The following is a 26934-nucleotide window of genomic DNA, read 5'->3' as shown; positions in this document are numbered from 1 at the left end:
TGAGGTAGATGAGACAGACATAATATAGATATAGATATCTTCTGGGGTTTTTATTGTCCTGTGCCACACATCTGAAATTTAAATGGGTGAAAAGGAATTATCTTTAAAATTATCTTTAAAAAAAATAGGGCAATGATGAGAGTGGCAAAGATATTAGAGCTTTTATTTGCAAGTACGTTTGTATTAGAAGTTCAAATGGACTTACTAAGCATTACTTCTTTTAATTATTTTTTTTGCTTTTATTTTTTTATTTTATTTTTTAAACATCTTTATTGAAGTATAATTGCTTTACAGTGGTGTAGTAGTTTCTGCTGTATAACAACAAAGTGAATCAGCTATATGTATACATATATCCCCATATCTCCTCCCTCTTGCGTCTCCCTCCCACCCTCCCTATCCCACCCCTCTAGGTGGTCACAGAGCACCGAGCTGATCTCCCTGTGCTATGCGGCTGCTTCCCACTAGCTGTCTGTTTTACATTTGGTAGAGATATATGTCCATGCCACTCTCTCACTTCTTCGTAAGGGAAGCTTACCCTTCCCCCTCCCCGTGTTCTCAAGTCCATTCTCTACATCTGCGTCTTTATTCCTGTCCTGCCCCTAGATTCTTCAGAACCTTTTTTTTTAGATTCCATGTATATGTGTTAGCATACAATATTTATTTTTCTCTTTCTGACTTACTTCACTCTGTATGACAGACTCTAGGTCCATCCACCTCACTACAAATAACTCAATTTCGTTTCATTTTATGGCTGAGTAATATTCCATTGTATATATGTGCCACATCTTCTTTATCCATTCATCTGTCGCTGGACACTTAGGTTGCTTCCATGTCCTGGCTATTGTAAATAGAGCTGCAGTGAACACTGTGGTACATGACTCTTTTTGAATTATGGTTTTCTCAGGGTATATGCCCAGTAGTGGGATTGCTGGGTCATATGGTAGTTCTATTTTTAGTTTTTTAAGAAACCTCCATACTGTTCTCCATAGTGGCTGTGTCAATGGCCATCATCAAAAAATCTACAAACAATAAATGCTGGAGAGGGTGTGGAGAAAAGGGAATCCTCTTGCACTGTTGGTGGGAATGTACATTGATACAGCCACTAAGCATTACTTTAAATGTTAAGACTGGTGACGTTTACTGGTTCAGAGAACAACTAAAACACAGAATAGAGCGAATAGCCAAGGTTAATTCAAGAGTTATATATTACTTGAGAGTGAGGAAGAGGAAAATCTTTTATAATCAAGAAAAATGTGGTATTAAGTGAGTTGCGGTTAAGTCTGAAAGTCTTCATACAGAACTTGAAATATCTCTGCAGTTGTTTGTATATAATTTCATTGTAAAATCTCTTAAATCACGTGTAACAGAAGGACATCAGTGTCACTGTGGAAGTGTTCAATAGTGGTAGGAAAAATAAAATGTTCCTTTTGAAGGTTACTATTTTGCTGTCAGGTGATAAACTTCTAGAATATTGAATTCTGCGCTTTTGTTTGGTTTTGTCTGAATTTTCTCCCCAGACCATTCATATCTCAGTCTTCCTTTCATTTCCCCAGCCAAGGGGAATCAGAAAATTGAAGTGGAGAAGGACAGATAAGTTATAGCATTTGTTTTGCACCCCGGGCTCATTTTTGCTTTTGAGATGGCACTGGCACCAAGCAGGGGCAGTTTTCTATCGAGAGAGGAGAGGCTGGACGGGGCCTGGGGTAGGGGGTGCACACAGAACCGTGATGTCACAGATTGCATTGTCTCTTGGGAAACTCATCCATCAAACCGTCACTTCTGATTCTGTGCAGGGTCACTACGGAAAGAGGCAGCCCGCCCCAGCTGGGGCATTCTGGAGTGTTAGTATGTAGTAAAGCTGGTGGTGTGAAGCCGATTCATTTTGTTTCAAAGGCCCGAGTGGCATGCTGCCGAGCAGAGGCACCCGCGCAGCAGCGTCTCCTTAGAAATAATGACCCCAAGGCAGACAGCCCTCACTGCAAAGTGTAGAGGGTGCCATCTGCTCGTCTGCTCGTTGATTTATTCGTTTCGGGGTTTCAAATGACACCCTAGAAAGGTAAGTCTTCTTTTTCAAAACTTGAGGGGAAAGGGAGGAATTCCAGATTGATTATAGCATCTCTGAGATATATGCAAGCTATTTGTCTTCGGTTAGAAGGGGATTTGGAGTTGTAAGGGGCGAAAATTTTTGTGAAATACCAGGGTGACCCCTGTCCTTGGGAAGACAAGGTAAACTTTAGATCTTAAAACAGGTCCTGCCTTACAACTTAGCAACTGACTTTTCATTACTATCTTTAAAACATGATTTTTAAAAAAATGCATTTTGGTCAGAACGGTCATTTTCAGGATCCTCGCTAGCGCATGTCCATCCATGTTTTCCTAGTTGCTATTCTGCCTTTTCTCGATGTCTTCCATTTATTTTCAGTTTGGGGATACATGAGAAACAAGCAGCTGCTGTACACTGTCAAGGGCTTTGAAAGTGCTAGCTAGATTTGGGCAGCTTCTAGCCGACTTCTACCTACCTTGTTTGAAATTCTTCTGTCCTGGGAGGGAGTAGAAACGAGTGTAGAAGTCAGGTGAAGGTTTAGGCGAGCTGCCTGGCCCATCCCTGAGCGTTCCGAGGGAACCGAGAAAGAGGAAACGCGAATCCCCACGCTTGCCCGGGACCCATCCCGCTCCCGGGCTCCGTACTTGCTGTCCGGGTCCCACGCCTGTCTGAGGATCCGCCTCGCAGGAATCACTGCCAGCAAACACCCCCTTTCACCCCGTCTCCTCCCACTCCCCAGGAGAGGCGCTTCTGCAGAGGTCATTTGGTGTGTGTGCCGGTTTTCCTTGTGAGGGGATTAGAGAATAGCAGAGCGCTTTGTGAGAAAGATCCTGGGAGGGCTTGCCGGGGAGAAACCAAACAGAGCGAAGGAAGACTTCCGTCTTCTTGGTCCCCTCAGTCAAGTGACTCTAAGAAACCCAGTTGCCCGGCCTAGAGCAGCTGGGGGTGGTTTTCTCTCGTCTACCGTAGGAGAAACTGGTAAGGCTCCTTTTTTTTTTTTTTTTTTTTTTTTTTTTTTTTTTTTTTCCTACTGCTCTTGGGATGCTACTCTAACTGCTTTATTAAAGTGCCGGTGTTGGAAGAAAGGGAAATTGGTTAGCGATTCTGGGGGATAGCCTGCATTGTCTCTGGCTAACGTAGGAGAAAGGCGCTGTTTCCTGCACAAAGGGCCGGTAGCCAGAGCATAATTTGACTTTTCCCAAATTTGACTAGCATCACTTCTGAGCAACTGATTTAAACAAAACACACGCAGACCCTATACTCAGTATCGGAATGCAGCTATTTATAGGATAATCGTATTTTTAAAGCAGTTATATCTAAATTGGATTCGTTTGAGGATATAACTGCACGGAGGTGGGAGAAGAATCAGGCCTTTCTAGAAAGGAAGGACGCCCATTTCTGAGGACACCCATTTCACCTGTTTTGTAACTAGGGCCGGGTGGACCCAAACCACTGCTGATCAAGCAAACAGTCCCAAGAGTAAGTTCTAGACAGTGTGAGATAAGGGGACAGTGGTCCCACTAAAATGAGGAAAATGGAATTTTGAGTCACTCACGAAGAACTTACATTCTCTATTCATTACTCAGCCGGTGTTCTAATCGGAAAGCAGTGACAAAGCTGCCCCAGAATCAGAAAGAATAGGTAGCAAGGCTCCTTCAGCGTTTTCAAGGAATCAGCCCGCTCCCGTGGCCTTATTTGGCAAACGTTATGTCTTACTCCCTAATTCCATTCTGTTATTTTTAGAATTGATTTTGGTATTTGTGGGCAGATATATATACATATATATCTCCTTTTAATATATCCTGGTAAACTTGAGCTAGAAATATATGAATTCAGCTGGAGCCCATTTATCCCTCAAACAAACTACTGAAGTCCTCCAAGCTGGTGTACGCATGGGGAAGATATAAGTGACAGACAGCTGTTGTTTCTGTGACGGACAAGCCCAGAAGCCTGTCCCCAGAGCTGAGAACCAAATTCCTGCAAACCCTGCTGCCTCTCCTGTCCACAGCACAGGAGGGGTGGACATCGTTGCTGTGGTGCTTTTTCCCTGACAAAGTTTGGCTGCTGCCTGATGTAGCTGACGGCCTTTTTTCCCCTCCTCATTAAAATAAAACTAAAAATTTCGCAAGCTGTGCAAAGTTCTGCAAAGTAGATGTTTAGTTTCTAAACTTAACATTTACCAAACAGTACACTTATGATCATTCCAGCTGAATCTGTACATCATGAAAACGATACTCAAGTAAAATGATTCAGCAGCAAGTCATTACACAGGTCTGCAACTTTAACCTCAATTGAGATTAGGCCCCTAGAGTTTTGTCTCCTTCATTCTGCGCCATCTTAAAATGACCCGATTATTAGAGTATTCAAAAATTGAACATGTGTGGCATTTATTTCATTAAGAGCAATCAGGTTTTCTAAGTATATAACTATTGAAATAAAGTTTCTTTGCACGCATATTCATATGAATGCCTGAAAAATATATGCTTTCTTTAAAAAAATGAAAGCCAATTCCCTTTCAGTTTTGGTTTTCATTCTTCTTCTGTTTTCATCCTTCTTCAGCTGAAAATGCTAATTTAACCAAACAGTTTTATCTTTGCCTAGGAATTATTTACGGAATGCAGGCAGTTAATTTGGGGGTCCTGGGTGTGAGATAACAGCTAATCAATTTATCTGTGAACTCAGAGGGTGCCTGGGAGGTTTTCAGGTTTGATCAATGTTATTTACTCTTCTCTGCTGCTTGCTCATTGCAGTTTCAAGGACTATTTAGGTTCATGATATTTGAGCCGAGAGTGTCGAGTTTATTAGAATTGATTTTCTTTCCAGGTTGATCTTTTAAAATACTTCTGCTGGTCATTTTTCACTACGACCTTACACAACTGTCATTCATCTGGCCTCTGTTTATTGAGTGTCTGGGTGTCACCCCTGTGGCCCACATTTGCTCTGAGAGATAAAAACTGTATTTTGCTGGGGCTCCCTGCAGAGGTGGCCTCGGCTAGAAGGGAAGAGACCAACTTTTGCTGCTCTGACAATTGTTTGCTTGGTTCAAGTGCAAATGTGGTTTCAGCAACCACAGAAAATGCTCCTTCTTCTGAATTATTGATGCCTTAAAATATATTACTGGCTACTTAGAATCCGGGAGCTGAGTTAATCAATAATCCTCTCACACTGCACAAGATCCACTGTGTGTTATTCTCACGGCTGGGCATTTCAAGAATTCAAAAGTCAGGTTTCTCGTGAATTAATCCGGTCATGGTGCAAGTTGGGAAAATATGGACCAAAACATTTTCACAAGCTTAATCTTTACAGCTTATAAATGACTGTTCCTTCTCATTTTTTATCTTGACTTATTAGCTTTTTTTCTGTTAGATGGTTTTTGTGAAATGTTTTTCTCGTTAAGTGATATATTATAATAAAGTACATTGTTTACAATAATATCAATCGGAAAAGGGCATCATGGGAAAGAAAGGAACCTTTCTTGAATCCACCATGTAAGCAGACACTGCCCTGGCATCTTCACGAGCATGTTATCATTTAATCTTCTCAACAGTGCTGCAAAATAGGTATTATTATGCCCATTTTAAAGATGAGGACGCTGAGACCCAGAGAACTAAGAATGAAATCATGTCACGTGACTACCGAGGTCACAAACCCAGATCTGTCCCTTGCTCCACAAAGGTACTTTTTAGTCACTTCTGTGTCACTCTCTTAACACCCATGTCTTTCTTCCCAGATCCCAGATCACTTGATCATTCCCTACAGCTTACTTAATGCTTCCAGAGAATCTCCCTTGACAGTTTCACCCTGTTCCCTGCTTCCTTTATGAGCTGACAGCCAACATATGTATGTAGGGATTCGACAGGTGCTGTGTGTATTTACGTGTAAAAACTGCTTTTGAAACGTCAAAGTAGAAACAGCATATTAAAATGCAGAAGGCAGCATATTAGGTTTGCTTGGTTAGGGGAAATGAGTCAATTTGGTTTGGTTTTTGGCCACACCTACCCTGGTTTTCACCATATATCTAGTAGGGGTCTCAGCAGGCAAGCTGGGAGGCAAGTGGGTCTCCTCCTCTATCTGTATAGACATGTGGGTTTCCCACCCCGCTAGGCCTCACTTCCTGCCTCCTGCAGGGAAGCTGAGGAAAGGACACAGCTGTAGAAACCTGGGAAATGCATCCCAGCCCCCTTCTAAAGCAGTGAGTTGAGAGAGAGGAAACAGTGGCATGTCGTGAATAAAAAAGACTTCTAGGTGTATTGGTGCCTTAGTCTGGCGCACCCATAGTATAGTCATTGATTGACCTCAACACATTTATTTAGTCAGCACTGTCTATCCAACTGCCTTGTGTATTTGTTTCCTGTCACTGCTGTAACAAATTACCACAAATCTAGTGTCTTAAAGCAACACAAATTTATTTTCTTACAGTCCTGGAGGTCTGAAGCCTGAAGTGGTCTAAAGCCAAGATGGCAGCAGGGCTGCATTCCTTCTGGAGGCTCTAGGGGAGAATCTGTGTCGTGCTTTTCCCAGCTTCTAGAGGCCACCGGCATTCCTTGGCTCGTGGCCTCACACCCCTCCGACTTCTCTGCTTTTATCGTCACGTCTCCTTCTCTGACACCGACTCTCTTGTCTCCTTGTTTCCCTTAAAAAGACCTTTGTGATTACATTGGACCCACCAGGCTCATCCAAGGAAATCTTCCCATCCCAACATCCTCAGTCACATCTGCAAAGTCTCCTTTGCCATATAACATATTTACAGGTTTGGGGAATCAGAACATGGACATCACTGGGGAGACATTATTCTGATTTTCCCACCCTTTTGAATATTTCTTTATAGCTACATGATATTTATTTATTCTGTGATCTTGTAGGTAAGGAGGAGCCACGGAAACATTTCAAGTGGAGAAGGTGAAGTAATCAGGTTTCCTTGTTAGGAAGCTTACAGAGAGAGTCCTATGGCAATGGAGGCCCAACTAAGATGCCAGCTAGGATGCAGGACAGAAGAGTTGTAGAAGAGGGGACGGGGAAGAGTTTGAGAGATAAAAAGAGCGTGTCGGCAGGACAGCTGAGAGGAAAGGGTTTGTGACTTGGATAACTTGGGTGGGTGACTCTGAGAAGATGTGTGTACACTGGGCTGGGTGCTGGGAATACAGTGGTGGCCAGAAATACCTCTTTGCTCATGTAGTTCAAAGCCCAGTTATGGGGCTTCCCTGGTGGCGCAGTGGTTGAGAGTCCGCCTGCCGATGCAGGAGACATGGGTTCGTGCCCCGGTCCGGGAAGATCCCACATGCTGTGGAGCGGCTGGGCCCGTGAGCCATGGCCGCTGAGCCTGTGCGTCCGGAGCCTGTGCTCCGCAGCGGGAGAGGCCACAACAGTGAGAGGCCCGTACTGCAAAAAAAAAAAAAAAAGCCCAGTTATGAAGATACCAGTGATGGTCTTAACAAGAACTCATATTTATTGAGTGCTTTATTTCACTCCAAGCACCTTATATTTACTCTTTATACCAACCCTCTTAGGTAGATATTAGTATCATTATCATCCCATTTTTCAGATGAAGAAGCTGAGAGAAAGAAAGATTATATACTTTGCCCAAGTTTGAGCAATTCGCATGGGGAGAGAAGGGAGTTGAAGCCAAGTAGTCTGGCTCCAGGGCCCACGGTTTTAATTATAACACTCTACTGCCTCACTTAATAACTAATTTTAATTTTATGGGCTGTTTAGTATGAGAGCTATCCGTACATTTCCATGGGAAGGCCACGGGGATAGGATGTGATGCGTGATAAAATAAAATATTGGTATGGATCACTGAACTAGGCATAACGGCAACCTTAGAGAAAGATCCTATTTCCCTGCTGTTTGAGACTTTATGTCCACATGGAGAAAACCATATTGCAATCGTAAAAAAAATACATGATCAAAAACGAAGTGCTCCCAAGGCCCTCTGGAGAAATCTGCCACAAGGATATAGTCTTCTTCTAAAAGGAAGTGGGAAAGAGCAAGGCGATGAGAAGGTTGAGACGGTCAGATGCAGGGGTGTTATGCCAATGCCTCCATGTGCTATGCACTTTCTGTACATTCTTCCATTTAATCCTTACAACAATGCTATAAAATTACTGGCCTTATAGATGGGGAAATTTAGGCAGAGAGAGGTACCAGAGTAACATTTGGACCCCAAGGTCTCATTTCTCACTCTGCTGGTGTGTGTTTAAAGGCTTTGGGTTCAGTATACCAGACTTTGAAATACAATTTTTAAATGCCTCAGGAATTCTAAAATAATGTTTAGATCTTTTGAAAAGCCCTGGTCCGTAATATGGTTCTTCTTCAGTATCGTTATCATTGATGAGTCTGTTGGGTAGAGCTGCCTTGTGTGTGTGAAGATTTGAGTATCGCTCACTGTAGGTGGTCTTTATTTTTTATTTTATTTTTTTTTAATTTTTTAAAAAAATTATTATTTATTTATAAATTTATTTATTTATTTATTTTTGGCTGTGTTGGGTCTTCGTTGCTGTGCGCAGGCTTTCTCTAGTTGTGGCGAGCAGGGGCTACTCTTCGTTGTGCGTGGGCTTCTCATCGCGGTGGCTTCTCTTGTTGCGGAGCACGGGCTCTAGAGTGTGCGGGCTTCAGTAGATGCGGCGCGTGGGCTCAGTAGTTGTGACTCATGGGCTCTAGAGCGCAGGCTCAGTAGTTATGGCACAGAGGTTTAGTCGCTCCGCAGCATGTGGGATCTTCCCGGACCAGGGCTCGAACCCGTGTCCGCTGCACTGGCAGGCGGATTCTTAACCACTGCGCCTCCAGGGAAGCTCTTTAGATGTGTTTAACCTTTTCTACTGGATGATTATTTCACAAACAATGATTTGGTATCTACTGTGTGTTGGGCACACATTTGCTTTCATTTATTCCCTGCAACTCTTGTTCAGAAGGCTCCTCTTTCTAGGGGAGGAAAGAGAGTCTTGGAGATGGCACAGCCGGACTTGAACTCCTGGTTTCTGCCCTTTAGCCCGAAAGATTGGCTCTCATGCCTCTCAAGCTACTGAGCTAAGTTGGGTGCTCAGAGCTGCCGGAGAAGGACCCCATGATGTTTCTTCATTTGGAAGAGCAGACTAGGAGAGTTTGGTCCTATTCCCATGTTAGCCACATTTGGGGATCAATAGTCCTATTTATCAAAATAATCCGCAGCTTGCTTTATTGAAAGAGGATTTCAAAGCCCATTTGTTGAAAGGATAACGCTCTACAATTGTATAACTTGCTTCAAAGTGAGAATTCCAAAAAATAGGAGGTTTACCCAACAGCTTGCTAGCCAGTGGCTGAGAGATTTACATTCAACATGACATCTGTTCAGGCTTACACTCTGCTTACATACGTGTTGGCAAAACACTCTCTGTGAACCTTCCAAATGTTCTAACCCCATGTTGACTTCTCCCAAAACTCCTGACAAGGAGGGGACCAAGTTAGAATGATCATCCCAGAGTACCTGACCCTGGGATCAATGCTGAGAGTAGGTCACGATTAGTTTTAATAGTAAATAATACATAATTGCTGACAGGGGCCTTTGGGCATTGGGAAATAGCACTTAAAATAATGTTTCAGTGATACATTGCCTACAGGAAGATGTCATCATGCATACTTATTAGCACTGCTTGACGGTGAGAACTCAGTATCTTATCGAAAGGGAAAGTTTGTTCAGATTTTTTGCATCCACCGTTAGCTAATCAAACATCTCCTAGCGTGTCTTATATTTTTAAAACTAATGAGCAGAGAAGCTAAAATCCATAATTGCAACCTAAATAAATACAGTTATCAACATGCCAGTAAGATCTGCAAAGCCTGATCCCTCAATGAAAAATTATTGTGTTCAATGAATTTCCATTCAGAGTTCAGAGATCCTCAGGTCACAGTAATACTGTATTATTCTTCCCTGTGGTTCTGCCCCACAGAGATAAGTTAACGCTTTATATTCACTAATTCAGATTAAGGTGCTCAACACATTTAATTTCCATATACCTGTGTGACTTCAAATATATAGAGGCTTGAAGCTGCTGTAAACACAAGCTTACTCACCGAATCTGTTTCATAATACCCATCCTCTTGCCAGGTAACAGCAAGAGCAAACATTCTAAAACTTCTTGTGAGTGAAAGGAAGTCATCCGTCTTTGTTAATTACGTGAACTTTCCCTCATTAGTCATGCACCGTATGGACCCAAGAAAAGTGTGGGAAATTGGCACGTAATTGGGACATAATAGGCATTTAAGCCTTATATTTTCATAACAAAACTGTCCTAAATTAAAATAAAAATGTTATGCAAATGAGGTTTGTTTAGCTAAATGTGGGCAGAAGGGCTGTAAAGATATCAGAATGTATTAGCACAACATGAATAATTTATTTCATGATGTAAAGCCTAATAAAGATTTAATGATCACCCATGTGCCTTTAAAATTATGGGAGAAATAGCAATACGGTGGGCACACAGAGCTATCACAACTCTGTCTAAAACTCTGTTTATAACTGTTCCTATGTGAGTTATTTTCTGGAAAGGGTGGGTCACAGAATGAGGCAGTGAATAGTTGCAAAGAAGTTTGTGTCCCGAGGTACCCATTCAGTGAATTCTAGACCTAAGCTGCTTTTCTCTGAAACCATGAAATACACACTCTTGCTTCAGAATTGGACTAATGATTTTCTGATTTATAAATTTAATGATTACCATATCACAGAATAATTTCTGGGAAGAAAAACTATGTTCGGGGTTTCGTTTCCTACAAATATTGTTGGCCTGTTGCTTTTAATTGCATCCGAATGCATGCTACGGAGTAGTTGAGTTAAATCCGTAGCGTCTTGGTTGTTCTTCATGGATGAGTTCCAGTTCTTTTGGTGATAGAACTAAAAGCTCACAAGATGCTGTGTATCAGCAATGAAACAATTAGTCTTTGAGAAGCTTTGGGGAAATTACTCAAGCAGCGAATTAATCATTGGGATTCTGGTCTCCCTTCCCAGATGCTAGATTTCTGAAAGGAGTCCCCCACCCATCCTAGTGCACGGTGCTCTTATTAAAGGTGTAAAATTTCATAAACTTTGGGTAAAGCATTATGAATTCTCTTTCTGTGCAGTACAACTGGTATTTTTTCCAGACGTGTATTTCCATAATTAAACATCCTAAAATACAAATCCCATTATTATTTGTTATGTCTAGTCAGTAATTAGACCTCAGCTGGTAGGGCAATTTCAGAACAGAGTTTACCAATTTACATACTAATCCAGCAGAGTCTGGTGGGACATGATTAGCATAGATTCAGTCAACATCTTAATTAGCCCTAATCCCAGCATGCACTCCGAGGTGCCTTACCCACCCCCACCCTGGTGAGTCTTGTTTAGCTGACTTGTTTCCCTCAACAAATTCCCACTCTTCAAAGATTTTTTTCCAGTGTCCTTTTTCACAGATGAAATGGTTATATCTCAAAGTAGTATGCCAGGCAAGGTGTTTTGTGTCAAGCCCTAGAAATGTGAGAAATTTGGTCAGGCAAATGATGAATACACGAGTCTGAAGTCAAACCAGATTGTGTTCTAGAATGTTAGAATAGACCCACTCTATCATCCCACCGCCAGCTCTAGGTAGCAAGGTCTGTAAGCCATCCCACACCTAGGAGAGTCTTACTTCTTTTTTAAGACACTAGAGGATATTCCTTATTCCCATCCATGATCAGGAGCCCATTTCATTATTTGCCGTTTCTCATGTCAGGGAATTCCTTAAACTTAACTGAGATCCCCCATGTTGCCTATTTAAGCCTCTTGCCTCTCTGTCCGTCCGTAGTGGCGATGGAGGGCAGGTGGCCAACTTGCCTATGGAAAGCTCCTCAAGTAGCTGAGGACCAGAAGTCAATTATGTCCTTAATCTTCTCTTCTCCAGATTGAATTTTTCCAGCTCCCTGACTCTTACCTCTCAGACCCCTTCTCTTCAACTCTCTGATCTTCTTTGTGGCTTTCCCCCGAAGTCTTGCCAAGTTTTCCACACCCCTCTTTAACTGTGGCGCTCGGAACTATAGGCAGAGTACCTTTGAAATAGTTTGAATGGCCAGATTTCTGCAGGCTGGGTAGCTAATACTTTAGTGTATCTCCATATTCACCTTACTTCTACAATCAGCGCTTGCTATTAGGTAGCTGGATAGCTTTGTTTATTCCTTTCCCATTTAAAAAAATTTGATTTTTCTCTTTTTGTGCTATTCTATAACCTAGAGGGGATTTCTTCTCTGTTCTTTGTAATATTGCAGTTTATCAAAGGCATGTTGAGTGTCAATTTCAGTTTGCAAAGCTATAAACCACTGGTAACTCCTGCTGAGGTTTGAAGTCATTGGCAAACTCAAGTTGGGCATTACCAGTGAATCACTGTACCAACCAAGGGCATGAAGACCTCAGTGGGAACAGGGATGATCCCAGGAGAATAGTACTTGCCAACACCCTCAGCCCAAGGACGCCTCCTAGCTCTTGGTTTTTTGCTCTCTGCCACCCTTCCCCCCTTCTGACCTTTGTCCCAGGACGCACTTTTCCCTATTTCACGCTCTCTTTTTCCTCTTTTCTTCTGTTTACTCATCCCTTCTTCCTCTGCTTCTCTTCCATTTTCGCTCAACACCTTCCAGCTCTCCCTGCTGGAGATGGTTCCCCAGCCAGAACGTTTGTTTACTTATCATGGTTGCGAGTGACACACTGGCTTCGCTGAAATCCAGCCACATAGCTCACAGACAGGAACAAGTCAAAAGCACCAACTGATGGATCTTATAAGAATCAAGAAGAAGGAGGAAAAATGGCCACTTCAGCCCCAGCTGCCTAGCAGTGCCAGCCAGGAGACTTCTGCATCCCTCTCTGGCACGCACCTTTCTGGCCACACAAAAAGAGCTAGTCAGAGCATTGATAGGTTTGTGCACAAAAGAAGCAACCTCCTTCACCTCCAGACTCTTACTTGATTTGTCAGGGGCCAAGCCTGTGTTTTAAATTCCAGAAGGTGTCCAAGCTTGTCTGAAAAGCCAAAGTCTGTATTGATCCCTGTCTAGAAACTTAAGAATCCTTGAGATTATAAAAGGTTTATTCATGCATCTCTGGAGATTTTTTTTTCATAGTTGTGTGTCTGTGGGCAGGAAGCAGGTGTGAGGGCTTTTGCATGGATGTCTTTATAGCCCAAAATATCTCTTGCTATTGAAAACTACAAAACTGTAAAAACAGTTCAGATATCTCCTAATTCTTCAGGAGATAAAGAAGCAAATGCCTGCACATTGGGAGTTTCTGTTTGACTGGTTGGTTGATTTGGTTTCTTTTTATTTTTGTAGGGTAATTGAATTTTGTGTGGATGTGTATTTGTTGTCATCTAAAATTTTAATTTTCCTTGCCGAAAAGTAATTCACACTCTAGATGTAGAATTGATAAACACATCCTTAATTTCTTTGCTTCCCATTCTAATTCCTGATCACTTTTCTGAAATCATGGTGAGGCAAATACACTCTCCCATCTTTCAACTGGCCAGTGTAAGAAGGGACTTTGGAGTTTACTAATAACAGTCAAAACATAAGCCCTCAGAGTGACTTCGTTAGCTCAGGTTAAAAAAAGGAATTATTGGTGGGATATAAAATGGTGCAGCCATTTTGGAAATATTCTGGCGGTTCCTCAGAAAGTTAAGCATGAAGTTAACTTATGACCCAGCAATTCACTTCTAGGTATAGACCCAAGAGAAATGAAAACATATGTCCACGCAATACCTTGTACATAAATGCCCATAACAGCATCACTCATAATAGCCAAAAAGTGGAAAGAACCCAAATGTCCATCAACTGATGAAGGAATAAATAATATGTAGCAAATCCATAGAATGGAATATTACGCAGCAATAAAAAGGAATGAAGTACTGGTACATGCTACATTACACTGAGTAAAAGAAGCCAGTTATGTGGGATCACATGTTCTGTGATTCCATTTGTATGAAATGTCCGGATTAAGTAAATCTTCATATAAACAGAAAGTAGATTAGTGGTTGTTAGGGGCTGGGAGTGGAAGGTGGGGGGAGTAGGGAGTGATTGTTAATGGATACAAGGTTTCTTTTATGGGAGCTGAGCCTGTTCTGTAAATTAGATTGTGCTGCTCGTTCTACAACTCTGTGGATATTCAGATAAAACCTTGACTTGTGCACGTTAAATGAATAAACTCTATGGTATGTGAATTGTATGTCAGTGAAGCTGTTAGGGAAAGAAAAGGAGTTATGATACAGAGCCCAGTGTTCCAAAATGCTTTTATTTATTATAAGTTAAAAAGAGAGGGACTTGGGCTTCCCTGGTGGCGCAGTGGTTGAGAGTCCGCCTGCCGATGCAGGGGACGCGGGTTCGTGCCCCGGTCTGGGAGGATCCCACATGCCGCGGAGCGGCTGGGCCCGTGAGCCGTGGCCGCTGAGCCTGTGCTCCGGAGCCTGTGCTCCGCAGGGGGAGAGGCCACAACAGTGAGAGGCCCGCCTACCGCAAAAAAAAAAAAAAAAAAAAAAAGAGAGGGACTTCCCTGGCGGAGCAGTGTTTAAGAATCTGCCCGCCAGGGCCTCCCTGATGGCGCAGTGGTTGAGAGTCCGCCTGCCGATGCAGGGGATACGGGTTCGTGCCCCGGTCTGGGAGGATCCCATATGCCGCGGAGCGGCTGGGCCCGTGAGCCATGGCTGCTGAGCCTGCGCGTCCGGAGCCTGTGCTCCGCAACGGGAGAGGCCACAACAGTGAGAGGCCCGCGTACCACAAAAAAAAAAAAAAAAAAAAAAAAAAGAATCTGCCCGCCAAGGCAGGGGACATGGGTTCAAGCCCTGGTCCGGGAAGATCCCACATGCCACGGAGCAACGAAGCCTGTGCGCCACAACTACTGAGCCTGCGCTCTAGAGCCTGCGTGCCACAGCTACTGAGCCTGTGCGCCACAACTACTGAAGCCTGCGCGCCTAGAGCCCGTGCTCCGCAACAAAAGAAGCCACTGCAATGAGAAGCCCGTGCACGGCAACGAAGAGTAGCCCCCACTCGCCACAACTAGAGAAAGCCCGTGCGCTGCAACGAAGACCTCACGCAGCCAAAAATAAATAAATTAATTAAATTTAAAAAAAAGATAACTAACTCCTGTTATTGTTTTAATTAAATATTTTCACCAAGTGGCACTACTGGAGATGCCAAACAAGATAATTTAATCATGACCCTGGCTTTAGAGACTGTGGCTCAGAATGAAGTACCTTGAGCAAGGATGTGGAATCTGGTTTTGTTTTTCTTTTCATTTATTTTATTGAAGTATAGTTGTTGTGTTAATTTCTACTGTACAACAAAGTGATTTAGTTATACATGTATATACATTCCTTTTCATATTCTTTTTCCATTATGGTTTATTACAGGATATTGAATATAGCTCCCTGTGCTCTACAGTAGGACCTTGTTGTCTATCCATTCTATATGTAATAATTTGCATCTGCTCATCTCAAACTCCCAGTCCATCCCTCCCCCAACCCCCTCCCCCTTGGCAACCACAAGTCTGTTCTCTATGTCTGTGAGTCTGTTTCTGTTTTGTAGATAAGTTCATTTGTGTCATATTTTAGATTCCACATATAAATGATATCGTATGGTATTTGTCTTTCTCTTTCTGACTTACTTCGCTTAGTATGATAATCACTAGGTCTGTCCTTGTTGCTGCAGACGGCATTATTTCATTCTTGTTGATGGCTGAGTAGTATGGAGTCTGGGTTTTAATTCCCAACCTCACCTTAGCATGCCTTGCAAGAGTAAGCTAGCGGTTGGACCTCTTTAGAAGTTAGCTGCCCATTTTCTCAGTGAGAAGAATGGTAACGACCTGTAGTAAGTTCACAGAATAATATTAGGATAAAATTAGGTGTGTGCTATCATGGCCCCTTAAAGAATGCCATGGAAAGGCAAAGACTTATTATATAACCAGCAGTATGTATTATAAATATCAAATATATGTATGTTTAATATGTTAATATTTAGGTTGAATTAGGTGATTCCTATGATTCTCTTGATCCTGACATTGTATGATTACACACCTCCGCACACATACACAGACACACGCGGTTACACCCAAGTGAAATATGAACAGACGTTTACATTAGGTATAATCTTGGTTTGTGCTATGTTTTATATTCTTTGTTTTTGATCTCTGAATTTCACTCCTGAAGAGGAGGAATGCAAAACTAGGATTTTAACTACCAAGTTTTTAAAAAGAGAACAACAAAGTTAAAGTGAGAGATCCAGTGACACAACTAGGTTTATGGGAATTGTAAATACTGTTTTAATAACTACTGTGGAAGGACATCTGAAGCAGTAAAAGTAAATAGAGCGCTCACTTATAATTGTTTACAGAATTCTTTTCTGAGTGAATTGAAAATGTGGAGTAAATAGAATTTTTGTTGAGAAAGTTAACTTATTGTCCAAAACTCCTTTGACTCCAGACCCCTACACAAGTGCTGGGAGTAATATGTCATATGGCTCTGTAATTGTAATTATCTAAGCTCTAGTGAGACAGCACATTTTTCTACAAGTCGGAAAAATACATTTTTATTCGGCATCAAAAATGGAGTTTTGCTCTAACTGTTTTGTAGTGTGAAATAGTTTAAGACACAAAAGGCTGCAAAACTAGTACTGAGAATTCATATGTACACTTCATGCAGCTTCCCCCAATGATAACATTCTTCATAAGTGCATATAGTGTCAAACCCTGGAAATCGACACTGACAGAATACTGTCAAAAATCGATTTTCATAGTGGTAAAATTTCCCTGAGAAATTGGGCTGCAAATTATCACAGCTTGTCTCAAGTGTCACAATTGAAACTGTTTTCATTGGATCAAGCTTTTAATTATTAAAGAGTGTCATTTGATTCTTCATGTAAACAAATGTTGCCCTCAATGGTTTTTTTTTAATTACATGTATTGAAACCCCAGATAATGGTGCATTTTAGATTACATTTGTATCCAAAATTACTATTAAGCTCCTTTTCAAAATATATTACTATTTTTTAACTCTGCATTGCTTTCAAACAACACTTAGATCATTAAATGAGATCCTCATTGTTTCTTCAGAGGTGGCAGGCATTATTAAAATGTATTCTGCATATTTTGTTTCTGTAATTATGTCTAATCAGTGTGAATTGATGCTGTAGTAAAATACTTAATTAAAAACACACATTTGAGAGATAAGTGGGGAACAAAAGAGAAACTCTCCTACTTTGCTTCTAAGTGACAGAAATTGATAGAAAGTTGAAGTATTAGACAAGACCAGCAGCCTGGAAACAAAAATGTGTTCATAGGTAGAGAATGCAAATTTTCTATAGAAAGATCCTGGCCTTAAAACAAAAGCAAGGGCTTCATCATTGTGAATTCTTTTTCCCCTGCAGAATCAATTCTCAAAGATATGGAGATCTCATAAATGTCTCCAAAGACCAGTTAGCAACACCCAGCAAGTGAGGCTTTCTGAAAGAAATGCCTTCCCAGGCTGTGTAAATGCATGTGTCAAGGGGGAGAGACCCCAGCGCTGTCGTGATTGAGCTGGGGCAGCCGAGGCCCTTTCCTTTGTATCCTGATCATTTACATGACTTAAACATAACAATGTGCTCCATAGTCAATAAAACAAGACGCTTTTGCCATAGCAACAGTTTCAGAATGTGGCACAGCTTCGGTGCTGTCCCTGAGACAGAGAAAATACCATAAAGGAACCCTACTTATGAATATGTTCAGAGATTTCTTTATTCCACTAGTCCTTGTTTCAGATGCCACTGGGTTTAGGTTTTATTTACGCAGCCCATCTTTCCTTTGCTCTGGGAGAACGAGCTTTGTGTGTCAAAGTTGTGGACGTGACTGAGGGGTCAGAGGGTGGGAATATATACTTGGCTGTGATGGAGATGGAATTCCAGAGTATCTTCGCGGAAAACTCTTAATGCTGTCGAGGAAACCACGTAGAGCTCAGGAATGTACTCTACATCCCTAGGTCGCTGGTTTCTTTGAAGATATGTAGTAAACAGCCCTTTTAGCATTTGCACTTTTCAATTCTTTCTGTCACATATCAACATGTGCACATAATACCACACTTTAGAAAATCATAAGGAAATAAACTCTACGCTCAATGCTGTTGTGCAAAAGACATAGCACATGTGTTATCAAAGCTGTAATTAGGCTTCAGTGTTTTCCTTTTCTTTCAAGGTCATTTCCTGGCATGATAAAATTTTCCAGTTAAGAAAGAGCCCTCTCTTATTTAAAAAGCAATAGTTACTTCCTACAAGTTTGAGTCTAATGCAGCTATTCTGGTAAAAACTGCACTGAAGAAGGCAAATCAGAGAGGAAAAACATAATTTTAATGATCTTTTTTTTTTTTTTTTTTTTTTTTTTACTATGCGACGTACAGTGGGTTTTACCTTTAGGAGATAGAGAGCTTGGTCGTTTGTAAGTAGTAAATTCTGTACCTTGAGACATTCGTGCTTCTTCGGAAAGATATCCCTTCTGTGGCATATGGGTCTTGTCCCTTGTCCTCATCTCTGTTCTTTTCGTTGATAGCTGGGAAGTAGCCAGCCCTTAACACTGGAGCTACTTACAGTGATAGATGAGGCATTGAATCTGTGCACCTGACTCCATAGTAATCTATAAATTAGTTATGAGCTGGTAATAAAAAATCCTAAACGTCCCTGCTTCTTGGGGAGCCGCAGACCCCAGGGGTCACCAGGCAATGAAAGATCAAACTGGACTCACCAGTGAAAACACAGTTAATGATTTACACACCTCAGCACTTGACATTGGTATAATCTGAATCAAGAGATCCTTTGTTTGCGACGTTGCGTCACTGACCGGTGCCCTGAAGACTGTAAGTTTGGGCACACTGTTGTTAGGCCAAAGGGAGGTGAATACAAAGAGAGTGAGTGTGTACTCACTCATAAAAGGTGAGCTGTGAGGGTCAGATTTTATGCACATGTTGGTGTCAACTAGAAAGTCATGTGGATATTGCAGTGATACATTCAGGAGGGTTGGAAACACAAAGATTGTGTGTGGGTGCAGAGTGAAAGGGCTGACGAGTGGAGAAGCAATTATAATTCTCTTATCTCAGGCCAGTGAAGGCAAATTAATTTAACCAGACCTGGGGAGAAGTCCTCAGGGGGAAGACCTTCCAAGTAAAATCCCACTGGAGACACTTCAGCGACACCAGAGACGAGTGACTCCAGTTCACGTCTCTTGGTTACTCTGCCATTCTTGAAACTGATTTCTCGAGCACAGCAGGGCTGGTGAGTTTCATAGCAGAAATTTCTGGCTCGATATCATAGGCATTTTACACGTTAAATTGTGCATTGGAGAATAAAGCGTGTCCTCGTGAGTCGGGATGCCTCGAATACTTAGCCTACTCCAAAGGCTGAGCAGGTTTGAGTCTTTTTGTGAACCCGGGGAAGAGGAATCATCATCTTCATTTTGTAGGTTCTCTGATTTGCGAGGCTTTTTACAGGCAAAGGGCTACCACTTGAATGCTGTGGATCTGGTGGGCCACTGCTGAACAATAGGGAAATTTCATTAAAGCCAAGCCAAGGCTAATTCTGAAGCGGTTCTAATACGTTCTCTGTTAAGTAGAGAGATTTGATTTCCTACCCTCCCTGTCAACGCTCGAAGGGTCTCAGAATTCTTGACAAAGCAGTGACAACAATACTGGCTGCGAGCAAAGGGAGCCCTCTTCAGATGGTCAGCCTTGTCTCCCAGATGCTGAAATCACTTTTTTTCTTACACGGTTCCTCATTCAGAACTATTAAGCATTTCTCTGCTCTTTGGTAGAAGAATAGGTCCACGATGTATGTACGTAGCAGCCTTTCCTCAGTCAATTTGGTTGCTCACTTGGTCCCAAAAGATGAAAAGTAAACATGTTCAATATTTAATTCATATGTACCAGTAAAGACTCATCATTTTCTGGACCACACAGAATCCTTGTACAAGTTTTGGATATAATCTCTGCTTTTGTACTAATTCCAAAAAAAGTCAATGAAGTCTGAAGGCATTTGGCAAAAGAACTAAGCAATTTAACTGTGTGCTCCAAAAGTCAATGTTGCATAAATATTTGAACATAGTTATTGGAACACCCCTGGTTATCTGTTTCAGTTGTACTTTGCTCTTAGACAAAGAATCATATCAGAGTATCGCTCTCCCATAAAAATCTGCAGAGTAATGCTTGAATAGCTCCACATGAAAAGAAATTAAATGCCACAAGTTTATTGCCCTGTGGATACTGGGCAAAGTGACTGATGCCCATGTTATAGATGAAGCAGGTTATAACCAAAACTTTCCCTTATATTCAGCCTGTTTCAGTTACTCCACTGTCAGGAAAATCACCCAGACTCTTGAACAGAGGGCAAATGGGGCCCAGTGGCAGCTCTTGGCCTCTTTACCATCCAAGTGGCTGGTTCTGTCCATCATCACATCGTTAGGCTCTTTTCCCCCTAAACTGTTGCCGTCACCTTCATAGATCCAACTCCTGTCCTTCAGGGCATTCAATAGGTGGGTTATTGTCTTTGTTTGGGTTCTCCTGGATGTAGATCTTGAAACAAAATTTCAAGTGCAAGTGATTTATTTGGAGGTGAGAGACAAAGGAGGGAAGGAAACCAATAAAGAATGTGTTTCAAGTAAGTTATCACTGTGGGCACCTGAAGCTTAATCCTACTGGGGAACTCTGGGAGCAGTGTCAAACAGACTCTTCAGAGGTATCCCAGCCAAGTGACAAGGGAGTTGGGGTATTTATACCCCAACTGTGGTCATTGACTAGGTAAGGACTGCACAGGGCCAGAGGTGGGAGACTTGAATTCGCCAGTACCTCTGACCTTGCCAGAGCAAGCAAACATTGCTTCTAGCACGGGAGAAAGCTCTCTAGCAAAGAGATGTAGGGGCTGGCAGTTGTCAGGCCACCAGGCACAGAAATGGAAAGGCTTAAGGGAATATGAGTTGAGCGTTGACCTATCCAGTTCATACTTTTCGGAACCATCTTCACTGTCTATGCACCCCAAAGGCAGCACACAGACTCCATAGGTCCCTGCAACAGCCTTGTCAATATTCTTTCACCAGAAAGAAAGAGTATTTCCTTAGGACTTGTTTTTACAAATCACCATCTACTTCTGTTGTTTACAATTTATCATCTGGATATGAGAGCTCATGGAGATTCACCTAACATGCCAGGCCCGGCTGTATCTCAGACAGAGCATAAGCCAGAAGAGTAAGAGCATGGGAATCTGGGCCTAATGGAACAGAACATCCAAGGAGGAAGCTGGCTGTCAGTATTTGGCAGGCGGATAGCTCTCCTCTTTGCAGGAGGAGGTCTGCACAGACAAGTGACGCGTGGTGGCCGTAGGTCCGATGATCAGTAACAGATGGAGAGTCGCATCATCAAGCAGTTGGCGTTGGGAAGAGCCAACAGGAAGTGGCAGGTACAGACCCTTGGCCAAGGCCATGGGGAGGGGTCCAACCTGCAGGTGTTGGGCATGGAGAGAAGGGAGGAGATGGTTCTTTGGCAACTTGTGAGGACAGAGCGTGTGGGTAATGGCAACATGGGGGTTGGGAGGAGAAGCTTGGGATTTAGGGGCCTAGTTCGAGTCACAGAATAAACTGAATGAATGCACAGAACATCAAGGCACTGACACGAACGCAGGAAGCCCTTTCGTTTTAGTCCAGATGTCTTTTGGTTGTAAATGGCAAAAGACAAAATCTTTTATTTTAGGGAAAGAAATGGAAAGTTTGTTTGTGTTGGGTGTGTGTGCGAGAGGAGTGTATCAGCTATCCAGTGCTGCATAACAAGCTATCTGTAAACTTAGTGGCTTAAGACAACAATCATTAGGTCATGATTCTGTGGGCCAGCAATTACCTGGACTCAGCTGGGTGATTCTTCTGCTGGTCTCACCTGGGGTCACTCGTGTCTGTAGTCAGCTGGCAGGTCGTCTGCGGACTGGTTGGTCTAGGAAGCATCAGCTATGATGCTTCTACATGGTCTATATGATCTATGCTCTCCATGTCTCTCATCTTCTAGATGGCTGGCCTGGACCATTGCATAGGTTAATGGAAAGGTACCCAGCAGCAAGAGAGGGCAGCTCCCGGGCTTCCCTGGTGGCGCAGTGGTTGAGAGTCCGCCTGCCGATGCAGGGGACACGGGTTCGTGCCCCAGTCTGGGAAGATCCCACATGCCGCGGAGCGGTTGGGCCCGTGAGCCATGGCCGTTGAGCCTGCGCGTCCGGAGCCTGTGCTCCGCAATGGGAGAGGCCACAACAGTGAGAGGCCCACGTACAGCAAAAAAAAAAAAAAAAAAAAAAAAAAAAAGAGAGGGCAGCTCCCAAAGCACAAACACTTTTTAAGCCTCTACTTGCTTCACGCTCGCTCGTGTCCTGTTGACCTACAAGAACTGTATAACCATGCCCAGATTCAAGGAGTGGATAGATTCTACTTTTTGATGGAATTTGTGGCCACATTTTGCAATCTACTAGAGAAGCGCAGCTGAGGACCCACAGAATTAGGAATAGAACAATGAGAGGATACAGCCTCTGCTTATTGTCTTTTCTATTCATTCTCTACCCACTTCAATCTCTTGGGCCAGCTGTCTTGACAAGACAGGGGCTCTCTGGTCACTTTCAGCTCTTGGGCTCACATCCTCACTACATCGTAACCTGAGAGAAAAGTGTTCTTTTCTCTTAGACCCAATTAAGAAAATTCCGGGAATAAAGGTGACTGACCTGGCCTGCGTGTTGGGGGATGAAGATGGGTGGCTCTTTCCACAGATGGAAGCCATACAGAGCAGGCTGTCTCATGGCCCGTAGGGCAAGTCCAGGGTCTAAAGTGATTGCGTACTTACTATACTTCAGGTGTATGTTTTAAAAAAGAGGTTTGGCAAATATTGTTTCCATCTTCCCCACAATTTGTGATGGAAGTGTTATTGTTCCCATTTTGTTGAGGAGGAAGTTCAGACTCAGATTGTTAAATAACATGGAACACATTTTGATCCAAGCCAACTGGACTCTAAAGTCAAGGTTTTCCACTGCATACTGGTGTCACCCCACAAATGTACATTACTTAAGTTGAGAGGATCATATATTACCTTCCTAAGAGGTCCTCTCTGACTTCTTGTGTAGATTACAAACCCCATATCTTGCCGACAATACTCCCACTGCCCCTTACCATATTCTGTTTCCCGACAGGGCTTATTTTCTAAGATACTATATAATTTATTTTGTTTCTTGTTTCTTTTCTTTCTGTCATGCTATGGCAGCACATCGAAGACAGAGATTTTGTCAGTTTATTTCACTGATGTATCCTAAGCATCTAGAACAGTGCCGGGCACATAGAAGGCACTTCATAAAGATTTGTTGAATGAATGAATGTATCAGAGTGAGCCTTCTGTAGCACATACTCCTATTGTTGCCCTTCGACTCTACCCCCATGTCTACTGTGGGTTTCGGGGATTTTATACATTTTTATATCTCCAGTGCCCTACCCACTCTGGCATGTGTAGGAGCCCCATAAATTGTTCTTAAGTAAATAACTGACTTACCCAAGAAAGGAAAAGTAGCTAATGCTATTGGAAGGGAAAATTCTTCTCATGACAAAAGTGTTTTCCCTATTTAGGTAATATTTTCAAGGTAGAGGAAGTACATGAATAAATTCATTAGGTAGAATAAGACCAAATTCCTTTTGGTTGCTGCTATATTTATATCTATATGTAACTATAACTATATTAATGTCTCTATCTACATGCACTAAAGGTTCAGTTGACCCAGCAGAAATTCCATCTTTGCTAGAACTATCTCTGCTGAGAATAATCTTTTTTTTTCATCTTCATTAGATTATAATTGCTTTACATTGTTGTGTTAGTTTCTGCTGTACAGCAAAGTGAATCAGCTATACGTGTACCTATATCCCCTCCCTCTCAGGACTCCCTCTTACCCTCCCCGAGAATAATCTTTTTCTCTTCTCAAACTCTGTATATAAAACATGCTCTCCATAAATATTCATTGTCTGAATGACCGTAGAAATGATACACAGATCTTTATAATGCTTCACTAAGGAGTGTGGTTAATTGAAGCTAAAGAACAGTTCTCTTAAAATATTGGTAGAATTTTCTGTTATTCAAGGAGAATGCTTGGCAGGGACGACTTACACAACAGACATTTTTTGATAAATTTCTTTTGCATTCCCACGGAGGAAAACCTTAAAAGGTATGGCTAGGAATGACAGTAGATTTTGGCAAAAGGCCTTAAAACCTATCACTGTCTTTTTTAACCTCCATCAACAAAATAATTAAATTTTGTTATGTTTTCACACTGGGGGGGAGTTTTCTGATAATTTCCTTTTTCATGTTTCAATTCTTGGATTTTTCATTGGAAAAACAATGTTTCCCTTTTTTTTCTAAATTTATTTATTTTGGGCTCTGTTGGGTCTTCACTGCTGCACGTGGGCTTTCTCTAGTTGTGGCGAGCCGGGGCTGCTCATTGCGGTGGCTTCTCTTGTTGCAGAGCATGGGTTCTAGGCATGCGGGCTTCAGTAGTTGTGGCACGTGGGCTCAGTAGTTGTGGCTCGCGGGCTCTAGAGCTCAGGCTCAGTAGTTGTGGTGCATGGGCTTAGATTGGCAGGCGGATTCTTAACCCCTGCGCCACCAGGGAAGCCCTGTTTTCCTTTTTTTCTTTAAAGAAATGTAGGTTTCTATTTCTACCTTTTTGGTTGATGATATAAAAGAAAGGTTAAGGCAGGTATAGACCTTGTCTTCCATTGTTAAGAGCAAATATTTTCTGAGAAATGTGCTGTGCTGATTTTTGCATTAACAATGCCTAGTGCCAGGCTTCCTTGGTGGTGCAGTGGTTAAGAATCCGCCTGCCAGTGCAGGGGACATGAGTTCGAGCCCTGGTCTGGGAAGAGCCCACATGCCGTGGAGCAACTAAGCCCCTGTGCCACAACTCCTGACCCTGCGCTCTAGAGCCCGCGATCCGCAACTACTGAAGCCCACGCGCCTACAGCCTGTGCTCTGCAAGAATAGAAGCCACCACAATGAGAAACCCATGCACTGCAATGAAGAGTAGCCCCGGCTCGCTGCAACTAGAGAAAGCCCACACGCAGCAACGAAGACCCAACGCAGCCAAAAATAAATAAAATAAAATAAAAAATAAATAAATAAATTTAGAAACAAACAGAAACCAATGCCTAGTGCTGAAAATATGTTTTAGAGAGAATTTTGGTTATTGCACAGGAGTTGATTTCTAGGTCACAAGGCAGGAATAAAACACAAGAATTACTGCCTTGGTCTTGCCTAAGTTAACTTAGAGTTGAAACTACTTAGTGCCTTAATTAAGCTTACATTTTATTCATTAATTTATACATTTGAAGGGTAATATATAAGGCTGGGGAAACAGCTCACACTTTGAAGTACAAATTCAAGGGACAGGAGGTAACCTCACTGTGAAAAGAACACATGAAGCCAAGGGACCTGGCAGGCGGGGGGCGAAGCCGGAAGCTGAGGGCAGTAAAGCGTTCATGCCTCCCTCAGCAAACCTTACGGAGCACCAACAATGTATGCAGCCCTATTCTGAATGCTGAGGCTACAGAAGTCAATTAAACAAGTCCCTGTCCTCATTCGGCTTATATTCTAATGTAGAGAGACAGACAATAAACCAACGGGTGTCTAATATGTCAGGTAGTGAGAGATGCTATGAAGACAAAGAAGGCTGCAGAAAGAGGAGTGAGGGAGTTGTCTTGTCACATGAAGTGTCTTGGAAAAGATAACAGTTGAGCAGAGACCCGAAAGGAGTGCAAATCATGCTGTCCTCCTGGGGGAGAGAATCCCAGGCAGAGAGGAGAGCAAGTGCAAAGGCCCTGACACGGGAGCATGAGGTGTGTGTCATGGATTGCCAGGCAATGACCTTGTAGAGGCTTGTAGGTGTTGCGTGAACTTTGGCTTTTACTCGTGTGCAAATGGGAGCCATTGAAGAGTTTTGAGCAGAGGAGTTCAATAGAACGACAGCTTTCAATAGGCTGGGGAGGGGGTGCAGGCCGAATGCAGGGTAGAAGCAGGCACGCCTTAGGAGGCTACAGCAGGGGTGCAATCAAAAGATGGGGGTGCCTTGGACCAGAGCAGTGGGATGTGGTGAGGGGTCATCAGATTCTAGGTGAGACTGACAGAATTTCCCGATGAATTGGATGTCAGATTTGAGAGAAAGAAACAAACCGTGGATAACTACAAAGATTTTGGTCTGAGCATCTGGCTGTGTTCATGGCTGGCTCTAAAATGCTCAGTTGCTTTTAGGGATGTCACATATTTAAAGGGCCAGAGATGGAACAGATAGGAGCAAATGTGTTTGGATTAGGCTAGTCACAGTATTCAAATCCAACAACGTGAAATGAATAGGATGTCAGTCCTTCTATCATTAAACTAAGTGCAAAAAGGAAGAAATGTAGCTTGGCAGCCATGGGATCACTATTGCAGTATTTTTTTATCAATTTTTATTGGAGTATAGTTGCTTTACAGTATTGCGTTAGTTTCTGCTGTACAGCAAAGTGAATCAGCTCTACGTATACATATATCCCCTCTTTTTTAGATTTCCTTCCCATTTAGGTCACCACAGAGCACTGAGTAGAGTTCCCTGTGCTATACAGTTGGTTCTCATTAGCTGTCTATTTTATACATCGTAGTGTATATATGTCAATACCAATCTCCCAATCCATCCCACTCCGCCCTTCTCCCCCTGGTATCCATACGTCCATTCTCTACATCTGTTTCTCTATTTCTGCTTTGCAAATATTTGAATCATTTTTCTAGATTCCACACATAAGCAATATTATACGATATTTGTTTTTCCCTTTCTGACGTACTTCACTCTGTATGACAGTCTCTAGGCCCATCCACGTAAAAAATATGGAA

This window comes from Hyperoodon ampullatus (genome assembly GCF_949752795.1).
Source record: "Hyperoodon ampullatus genome assembly, chromosome: X".
Classification (NCBI taxonomy): domain Eukaryota; kingdom Metazoa; phylum Chordata; class Mammalia; order Artiodactyla; family Ziphiidae; genus Hyperoodon; species Hyperoodon ampullatus.
Note: the sequence above shows the minus strand (reverse complement) of the source record.